Below are 10823 nucleotides of genomic sequence, written 5' to 3'. Positions count from 1 at the left end.
CATTTCTGTTTCAGTAGGGTCATTATGTGTAAATTTATTATTTATGACTTTTTATTACTATCCTTCTTTATCCTTCTCAATTTATTTTTACTATAATCCCATGGTAGTTTCCTAATCAGGAAAAATTATAGCATTTTGTCTTTACGCGATGAACTTTTTTCAATCTTGTTGTGAGTATATTAACTGATAGTACGATTCCGAGTTTCCTGAGATTTTTATAGTTTTTACAGCTCACCTCCCAGTTGGCTTTCAGTGTCCTTAGGAAGATTCTCTCGAGAAGGCAATGGCAACCCACTCCAGTACTCTTGCCTGGAAAATCCCATGGGCGGAGGAGCCTGGTGGGCTGCATTCCATGGATTCGCTAAGAGTCGGACACGACTGAGTAACTTCACTTTTACTTTTCACTTTCATGCATTGGAAAAGGAAATGCAACCCACTCCAGTGTTCTTGCCTGGAGAATCCCAGGGACGGGGGAGCCTGGTGGGCTGCCGTCTATGGGGTTGCACAGAGTCGGGCACGACTGAAGCGACTTAGCAGTAGCAGCAGCAGAAAGATTCTTGATCAGGACTCAGATACTGCCGTTAGACTTCTAGTTCTAATTCTGTTTTGCACTGGAGAACACCAAGTAGGGAAGTACTAGTTTATGGCATCTAAATGGAAATAACCAAGTAAAGCTAACTCTGCAGGACACTGGATATCCCTGCATTCAGCTGAGATAGGTGTCACTGTCTTAGATTCTTCAATCTGAAGAGGGTTCATTTCAGGAATCATTAATATTTCACCTTGTAAAACAGTGGGTTTGCTAATCGTGTTTCAGGAATTAGGAATTTAAATCTGTTTTGGAATGACAGCTGACTTTGGGGCATTTGTATTTTAGCATAGCACTCTAGGATCAAGTTTTTTTTCTGATAAGAAAAGAAAAACTAGATTCCTAGGTGTTGAAGCAGCTAGCCTAAACATAGAAATCCATTCAAATTATCTGCACAGTCATTTCTCTGAACTCCTACAGTAGCCAGTGGATAATTGTAATCTCTCTGAGTCCCTGTGGCTAGACTTGCAGAGCTGCAAATTTTCCTAGGAAAAGCAGAAAGTCAGGTCAATATTCCAGATGTTTCCAATGATCCCGACGTTTGGTGTGGTGGCAAGGCCTATCCAGATGGTCACTGAATATTTAATCTTTTGCCTGGATATTGGCTGCCATCTGTACACTCAGGCTTAGAACCTAACAGGGCATCAGTCAGCACCACATTGTCTGTTAATTAGAGACTTACTTGAGTACATTTTGTCCTCTGTGTGCCTGCTGTTTCAGTAACTGTCCAATCAGACACATTTACCTGAATATCCACGGTCACTTAGAAGGCACTTGGCACTCACACACTAATAGTTTAATTTCTCCCACTTACCCTTCAGCATGTGATCTTTCTGTCTATTCACCAGGCTTTCATTATTTCCTTTTTCAAATTCTGAAGATGGTTGGGAAGAATCTCATAAATGTGACTTGGAGGTTATCCAAATTCAGGTATTACCCTTCTGAGCAATTTGTTTGCTGGTGAATGAAGTTACCTGTTATACTATTGCTCCTATGCAGTATAGCAGCTTTTCCTGTTATCCATTCTTGGTTATCTGTCCTCCTCTGGGCAGCAAGAGATCTTTTAAAATCCCCTTAGGATAACATTTGAAATCTTTACCATGGCTTAGAAGTCATCTAAGGTCTGATCCTTGATCTGTCTCTCTCGCTTTGTTTTGTTTTACTTTTGCCACACTTCCTTTCTTTACTTCTAAAGTAGCATTTCTTCTCTAACATCTAAACTTCCACACATTCCTGGATTCCAGCTTCCCTCTCTTTCTGATTCAGTAAATTTCACTTAGGTCTGAGATGAAACCTCCTTTGCTTAGAGAAGATGTTCTGAAAACCCCAAGCAAGGTCAGTGTGACTTATCTATACATCATTAGTGTCCTGATTTCCCTTTATATATCCCACCCTGTCTGTAATTATTTCTTCACAGTCTTCCCTCTGGACTATATAATCCTAAGGATCAGTAACTGTGTATATTTTAAAAATGTGCATCCTAGAATCTGGCACATAGTAGCATTTGCAAATATTTGCAAATTAGTGAATGACAATAAAAGAGAGGTTTAACTTGGCAAGTTTAGAATCAATGTAAGTATTGAATCAATGCTTCAATGAATCAATGATTTGATATCAACAAATATTTTCCTGAGTATTTCTCCTATTTGCCAGGCACTGTGTGAGATACAAAAAAGTAGTGTATAGTCCCTTTTGCCAAAAGATGTATCTAGTTAAAATACTTGCTATATGATGACCACTATAGCAGTATACAACTTTTGCAAATTTAACCTATAGGCATACAGTTATATTAATGACTGGATGAGTGATTATTTTCCATTCTTTCTTTCTCCCTTGCTGGTTTCATCATGATTGTGGTTTAAATGGAGACTTATGATGTTGGGTTCTCAGACTTCTCTTCTAAAGTCTATGTATTCTCTCCGTTTTAAAGAGCAATTTGGCACTTACTGGCCTTTATTGTCTCAGTCTAAGGTGCTATCTCCATCTAGCTCAGCTGTTCCTCTCTCTTTATTAAGCTTTGGGACAGGGAAGAAAAATTTCTACTGTTTTATGATACCTGGGTTACAGGCCTGCCTGCCACTTCCTCTTTGGATTGAAGATAAAGGAGGAATGGACTGAAATCAATCTTTAATTCCTCCTGAAGCTAAGCCCCTGCAAGAGAGAGGAGAGAACAATTTTACCTTGTGGTCAACCAGGCATGTGGTATGGTGATAGAGGTTTTTAGAAGAAATTGACCAATCTGTTCTGCTGGCCTGGCACTTGCTTAAGGTTTTAGCTTGAAAATATTATTTCTTCACTCAAATCTAGTGTTAACTTGTTTTTCCAGACAGGTTAACATGACTTGATTTTTCAGGTTGATTTTTAACTAAAGACCAGTGTGAAGTTAGATGACACTAGAGATGTTTGACTTAAGATGACCACACTTGAGGTGCTTGTCTAGGATAGGGCAGTACAAAGAGAAATCAGTCAGAGGGTATCTATGGGGTGTCTGTGGTGGAATGGGGAGGAGAATAAGGATGGGGTGGAGTCAGGGTAGTTACTTGTAGCTGAGGAATCATAGCAAGAGCACTGTGCTTGAAGGTACACAGACCTGCTTACTCTTGGCTTTGCTATAGATCAGCAGGGTGATCTTGAGTATATCCCATCTCTGAGGCTCAACTTCCTCCTTCATTGTATAAGAGGAATCCTCCTTGAAAGGATGGCAGTGAGGCTCCAAATAGAAAATATGAAAAATGTTTGTAAATGGTGGCAAACAAAACCATTCATGAGGTGTTCTACTGACAAAGCATTGAGTCAATGGGCTCTAGAGCCAGACTGCCTGGATCTCAACTGTGGCTGGACCACTTACAGCAGGCTGACCTTGAGTAAGGCACTTCCTTTCTTTTTCTATAAAATGAGGATGCAAAAAAAAAAAAAAAAAGGATGCTAAGTATATTTACTTTATGAGTGTGAGAATTAAACACGTTCATATACATAAAGCTCTTGAAGCAATCCTGAAAGGCTGTGCTTAGTTCAATAGAAGTTAGATGTGATAATATAATGATGATGATGATCAGGAGGATGATGGTGTGGGCGGTGGTTAGCAGAAGCAGCAGCATCAAGAGGCACTCAGTGGTTAAGAGTGAAAACTCAGGAGATACCCAGCTGAGGTCAAATCCTGGTCCACCCCTTGTTAGTAAACAAGATGCTCCATGTGTCTGCTCCATTTCCTCATTTGTAAAATGGGGATTTAATACTGACTATTCAACAAAATGTTTAGGAGATTAACATAATTCATACTTAGCTCACACAGTGCTTGGCACATATAAGTATCCAATACATTTTGGCAATTATTATTGAAAAGTCAGTGTTAACAAAGACTGAGAGTTAACAAGACTGGGGAAAGATGAACATAAAACTTTGAAAAATGAGAAAGACGTTAAGATAATTTCCCAGGGATACCAGCTTTCTCTAGTTTCTGGATCTTAACTCAGTATGTCTTGTGGCTGTTCCTACTCTTTGCCACCTCTTCTATCCCCTTTTTGTCTATTTAGGTGACATAATTTGAATGTTTACCACATACCGGCAGTGAGGCTCAACATTTTACAAGTGTTGTCTCATTTTATCCTCTCCGTGTCTTTGTACCATTATCATAGTTTATGAATGAGAGGTACGAAGAACAGAGAGGTTTAGTTACCTTGTCCAAGGACACAGAACTAAGAAAAAGTAGAGCCTGGAGTAGAATCTGGCCCTAGCAACTCCTCATCATAAGGCCACACTGCCTTCCATTCCATATTCCCACAGAGCCTATGACCCTGTCGGGGCCATCAGGCTGGCTTCTGCCAGCTCAAACTTCAGTAGCAATATTTTCTGCTCATGCCCCAATATGGTTTGCAGCCTTATAGAGGCTGTCTAAAACTCATGGGGTCGCAAAGAGTCGGACACACTGAGCGACTGAACTGAAATGAAGCCTTGCCGAAAACCTAAGTAGGTGCTTGAGCTGACTAATGACTAAGGCACTCTGGGATTACAGAACAATAGTCATTTTATTAGAAGGCAGAAGTGCACAGTTCTCAAAAGACTTCCAAAAGGAGACCACCCTGAGATCTCTTTGACATTGTGAAAGTGAACTGTACTGAGCCCCGGTGTCTCATCTGTGAAATGTGGATAATAATACTTGTTCAAGGGAGTTGCTGTGGTCATCAAATAGTCTAACATGAGTCAAGTAGTTAAGCCTAGTATTACCACCATTTATGAGGCACCCACTGCACAACATGGCAAATCAGGTTAATTTATCTTGCTACCAGATAGTATACAAGAATAGAAATCCAGAATTTGGCCTGGGTTTGGGTGTTAATATCTTCTTTGAGGGGAGGCATTGAAGAACTTGTGTCCCCAGTCTGTGCTCTCTAGCCTCTGAGCCTATCTTCTGGTTCAGTGATAGGACTCTTGCATGCCCTCAGGAATGTTTCCAGATGTCCAAAACAGTCTGTCTAATGCTGATTCAATGTGGCTTCCTGCAGGATTCATGCATGGTTCAGAGCCTTGTACAAGGTGAGGGCAGAGGAAGAGGATCAGCCTGGGAATCAGGAGCTGGGACCAACCCCAGCTTGGCCACCACCAGCATTGTGTCCTTGTGCCCATTTCAACATCTGTGAAATCTACATTAAGGAAGAAAAAAAAAAAAAAAACACCTTCCCAGAGTGATAGCAAACAGTTAACCCTCAGCAAACATTTGCTGAGCACCTACTGTATGCCCAGGCACCATGTTGGGCTCTAGAGATCCACACATAAAGGAAGTATTCTCTGCACAGTGGACAGCAAGTGCCCTTCCCTGGTAGGGAAGCCACATGAAACACCATTCTTCCTGCCAGACCCACGTGGTCACACCAGAGTTGTTGTATTTTGGCTAAATCATTAAGTGCACAGGAAAATGAATCTGCTTTGTGGTTTTAAATGTGGCATCAAGCTTCCCCATCTCTTAGCTAACTCATCTATAAATGCCACCTCTCCCTTAGAGCTTCCATGAAAACTTTGGGGGATAATATATGTTTCACAGGAGCTATATTTTTTAACAATTAATAAATTTTTCCTTTTAGCTTTTGAGAGTACAAGACCTTCTTAGTTGCATGGAACATCTATCTTGGGAAGTACTCATGAAGCAATGTGAGCATAAGGAAGGATGTATTAGCGTTTGTTTCAGAAAAAAAAAAATACAAAGAGACAAGGGGTGATATTCAACCTTTGACATTTAAAATAGGATTTTTCAGAATGGTTTGATTTGCTTCCCGGATGTTGCAGGAACACTACCTAAGGGACAGTTTAAATTATTATTGTTATTAAGCTCAAAATGGAATTGGAACAAGAATTGTTATTTTTTTCTTCCTAAGCAAAGCATTGGGCCTTGGAAGGAAGACCAGATAAATTGTAGACAAATTGAATAAGTTATATTTGCTCTGCACATCTGGTTTGAAAACTGAATTAAATTTGTACCTAGCACAGTTTTGGGAACATAGTCAAGAGTTACAATTATTATGTTTGCTCTCTGAATTTGTAATAATTACAATGGAATTATGCAAAGCAAAAAAACGATGCACAGTCCAAAAATCATTTATATTTAACTTTTTCTGGTAACATATAAGGAAAGGAAACCACGTAGGCTGAGAGCTCATTGAAGGCAGGAGAGGTACCTCATTCATCTCTGTATCTTTATCACCCAGCATAGTCCTTAGAATAGAGTTGGCAGTCAATAATACATGAAAGAATTAAATTACTCCATATGTGGGCATACTCCATATGTGGAGAAGTAAAACTACTAACTTACTCAACTTACTTGGGATGGTATTTGGCAGTTATAACAAAAAAATCCCAACCCCTGGTGGGTGGTCTTAAGTCTCTGAACTAGTTGTTTAACCCTGGCCAAGTTATTTAACCACTCTGCAGGCCAGCTGCTTCTATCTGCAAATGGAACAGATTATCTGCCAACCTCACAGGTTCGTTGTGAGAACTGAATGAGAACATTGTATGGGAAAGCAAAAAATGCTAGAAATATGAAATGCTTCATTCCCAAGAAACCTTAAGATGAATAGACCACCTGTGGAACTCTGAGACTTGGCTGTTGTTTCATTCCCAGGAGGACCAAGGCATTTTAAGAGATTATTTCATTATTCTTCCCTACCTAAGATTTAGAAAAGGTGCAGTCTTAATGACGCCTGTTTTTATTTTAATGTTCCATAAGATTGAGTGATTAACAGCCCACCCCCTCAGAAATCCATGAAGTCAGCTAGAGAGTATGATTTGAAATTGTTTCTCTTATTTTTAATCAAGACTTAATTCATACTAACAGTTCCTAAATTTCTGGCCTCAGTTGGGCGTCTTTTAAAACCAGACTGAAATGAATTTTATGACTATGACAAAGCCAAGTGTTCATTCTTGTCACTTCAGTCAAAAACAGATGAGGCAATTTGAACAAATTTCAACGTAGACATTGGTCTGGAGCTAAAAGTCCAACCATTCTCTGACATCCACATAGCATCTGCCTTCTCCATGTCTGTGGCTGAACTATTAGGTTGGTACAAAAATTATTGTGGTTTTGCATTGTTGAATTTTGCCATTTGATACTGGAATACATTCTTAAATAAATGTGGTTATGTTATACATCATTTTAATGTATTTTTTTGCTTTATGTTTTTTCTAATGATTTATTACTTGCTATAATTTTATATTTATTTTAGACTATAGAAATGATGTTAGACAAAAAGCAAATTCGAGTGATTTTTTTATTCGAGTTCAAAATGGGTCATAAAGCAGTGGAGACAACTCGCAACATCAACAACACATTTGGCCCAGGAACTGCTAATGGATGTATGGTACAGTGGTGGTTCAAGATGTTTTGCAAAGGAGACCAGAGCCTTGAAGATGAGGAGCATAGTGGCTGGCCATTGGAAGTTGACAACGACCAATTGAGAGCAATCATTGAAGCTGATCCCCTTACAACTATTTGAGAAGTTGCCAAAGAACTCAGTGGCAACCATTCTATGGTCATTTGGCATTTGAAGCAAATTGGAAAGGTGGAAAAGCTTGATAAGTGGGGGCTTCATGAGTTGTCCCCCCCTCCCAAAAATTGTCATTTTTGAAGTGTTGACTTCCTTTATTTTGTGCAACAACGATGAACCATTTGTTGATTGGGCTGTGATATGTGATGAAAAATAGATTTTATATGACAACAAATAATAATCAGCTCAGTGGTTGGACCAAGAAGAAGGTCCAAAGCACTTACCAAAGCCAAACTTGCACTAAAAATAGGTCATGGTCACTGTTTGGTGGTCTGCTGCCCATATGATCCACTACAGCTTTCTGAATCCCATTAGAGAAACTATTACATCTGAGATGGAGAAACCATTACATCTGAGAAGTATGCTCAGCAAATCGATGAGATGCACTGAAAACTGCAGTATCTGCAGCTGGCATTGGTCGACAGAAAGGGCTCAATTTCCCATGACAATGCCTGACCACACCTTGTACAACCAATGCTTCAAAAGTTGAGTGAACTGGGCTACAAAGTTTTGCCTTATCTGCCATATTCACCTGACCTCTCTCCAACAAACTACCACTTCTGCAAGCAACTTTTTGCAAGGAAAACACTTCCACAACCAGCAGGAGGTAGAAAATGCTTTCCGAGAGTTCACTGAATCCTGAAGCATGGATTTTTATGCTACAGGAATAAACAAACATATTTCTTTTTGGCAAAAATGTGTTGATTGTAATGGTTACTATTTTGATTAATAAAGATGTGTTTGAGCCTAGTTTTTGTACCAACCTAATAAATACAATGCCTTTGCCTAGTAACAAAAACGAGCAATTGACAAATTCAGAAAATTTCACTGTGAAGCATAGTAAAAGCAACAGAAGATCTCTGAAAAACTATCCTAAGATCAATAGCATCAGTGTTACCCAATTATTGATGTGCACCCATCATTTCTGCCTAGCTCTGTTACCCATCACCCTTAGGTCAACTGTCCCTCCCATCAACATTCTCTCTCCCAACTACAACATTTTCTAAAGCCAGTACTTTTCAGTGTATCTATTCTCCATAATACTGGCTCAGGGATAGCACCAAATTTTGTTGCATGAATTGTTAATGTATTTATTGGTTTCCCAGAACCTAGTTTTGTTTACTTTGGCATTTCCTTTGGAGGAGCAGCCATGTCTTCTCTCTTAGTTCCTGTTGTTTGGGTGGGCTTGACCCCAATCTTAGATGCATAAGTGGGCATGTGACCTATGCCTGTGCAAACCAGCATTTCTTTCCTTTTGGCTCAGGATTTGGTTTAAGAATAGGTGCATGACCCATCTTGGACCAATAAAAACTAGGCCCTTGTTCAGATTGTTGGGAATAGAAGAGAGAAGCATAACTTTTAATTTTTTTTCCTACATTTTGAATCTGGGAGGTTTTTAGCCTGGGACTGACATGCTGCTGTGTGGGATTTGAGATGAAAACCAGCATAGGGTCAGAGGAGGGAGGGGGTAGGGGACAGAACCAAGAAATGGAAAGAGACTGCTTGGATGATCTTAGAGCCTCTGGATCTAGGCATTCCCAAAGCTGCATGTTTCCCCTTCTATGTAAGCTCATGATTTTCCTTTTAAATTGAGCCAGTTTGAATTGAATTTCCTATCTATAGTGAGGGAGTTCCTCATTTTGTCATTTAAAGTCCTGCATCCCCGGAAACCTCTCATTTCTGGGCAAACTGGGATGACTGGTTATTCTGTTCATTGGCAACAAAAAAGCCCAAGCTGATGCAGATGTATATGATATAGCTCCTTTCAGTTGAGGTGATGCAACATTACAGTGCTGTGTATTGATGCGATGGGATATGGGGCAGGGTTTGGCACAATTTGATGTAAGAAATAAGATAGTAGGACAGAGTCAAAGAGGGCAGAACAAAGTCAAGGCATGAAAAAGAGATTGCCTCTTCCCCAGAACCTCTGAGCACTTTGCTTCGGATTATCTGAAAAGGACAAGGTCAGGCAGTAGTGTGCTGATCAGTTGGCAGAAACCGAAGAGCTGACAGGAAATGATAACGCTATTCTGTGAATGTGTCCCCGTACACGTATATACTCTTTCTCTGTGCTCTATTATTGTAACTACTGCTCATTTATTTTGGTGTTACCCTGAATCTTTTCACCAAGCCATTAAAAATTCTAGTTTTCAAATGTGTGACATGACAATTAAAGGCTATAGAATAATTACCCTGACCCTTGATAGTTTCTCCCGTGACGTATAGTTTGTGTGTAGACTTTTCTTCTTAATTTTAAGACTTTTAAGTGCAAACATAAGTCTTGCTTATATTACATTCTCATTCCACACCAAGTCAGTTTGAATGTGGGTGGCAGTCTAATATTTTTGGAACAAATTAATCTGAAACCTTTTAGAGCATAGTGATTTTACATATAGAATTTGAAGGAGTTTAAGACACTCTACTGAATATGGGTTCTTTTCAGATGTTAAATTCTCAGGATTTTTTGAGATGACTGGATCGAATATGCAGGGGTTCAAGTTATCCATTGGGAGCTGGAAAAGCTGCAGATGATTTTTTAGCCTTTGATTCTTAATGTGCAGAGAAGGTTTGTGTCTGCAACAAAGAAGCATTTCAGAAGTGGCAGATTTGTTTGATGCCAGTGGGGGTGAGAAGTGTTAGGTAAAGGAATTATAATAAGATTTCTTTTTTTGGAGAGAGGAAAAATAAAGATGGATAAGAGACCCAGGGAGGAAAAGAGAAATACTGCAGTTTATAAAAAGTCAAAGATCTCTCTATTCTTATCAGCTCAATAGATGATCTGAAGCTGAAAATCAGAGACTGTAACTCTGTGCCTAGAGGCACATTTTATTATTTTTTTTAACCTTACTAGAATTTAAATGAGTCAGATCTTAATACTTTTAAATTTAATCTTATGTGATATTTGGATTATCATGGATTCTCATGATACTATACATAGCCATATAACTCACAGCATAAGACATTAATGCATATGTTATACACATATATGCATAGGGCTATATATATCTATTCATATAAATACCTGTATATATATTCGGAAGGATTTTGAACAAATGCCTATAGATAATTGTATTTAAGAACAAAATGAGAATTTCATCAACATGACTCAGTAGTATTGAATCTATGATTCTAGCTACTCATTGTCCATGATGACTTAAGGGTCAGATAATTCTGCTTCTTGGGGTTTCACATCACATCAG

The sequence above is a fragment of the Ovis aries genome, chromosome 5 (assembly GCF_016772045.2).
Source record: "Ovis aries strain OAR_USU_Benz2616 breed Rambouillet chromosome 5, ARS-UI_Ramb_v3.0, whole genome shotgun sequence".
In the NCBI taxonomy this organism is placed as follows: Eukaryota; Metazoa; Chordata; class Mammalia; order Artiodactyla; family Bovidae; genus Ovis; species Ovis aries.
This window is presented reverse-complemented; position numbering follows the sequence as displayed.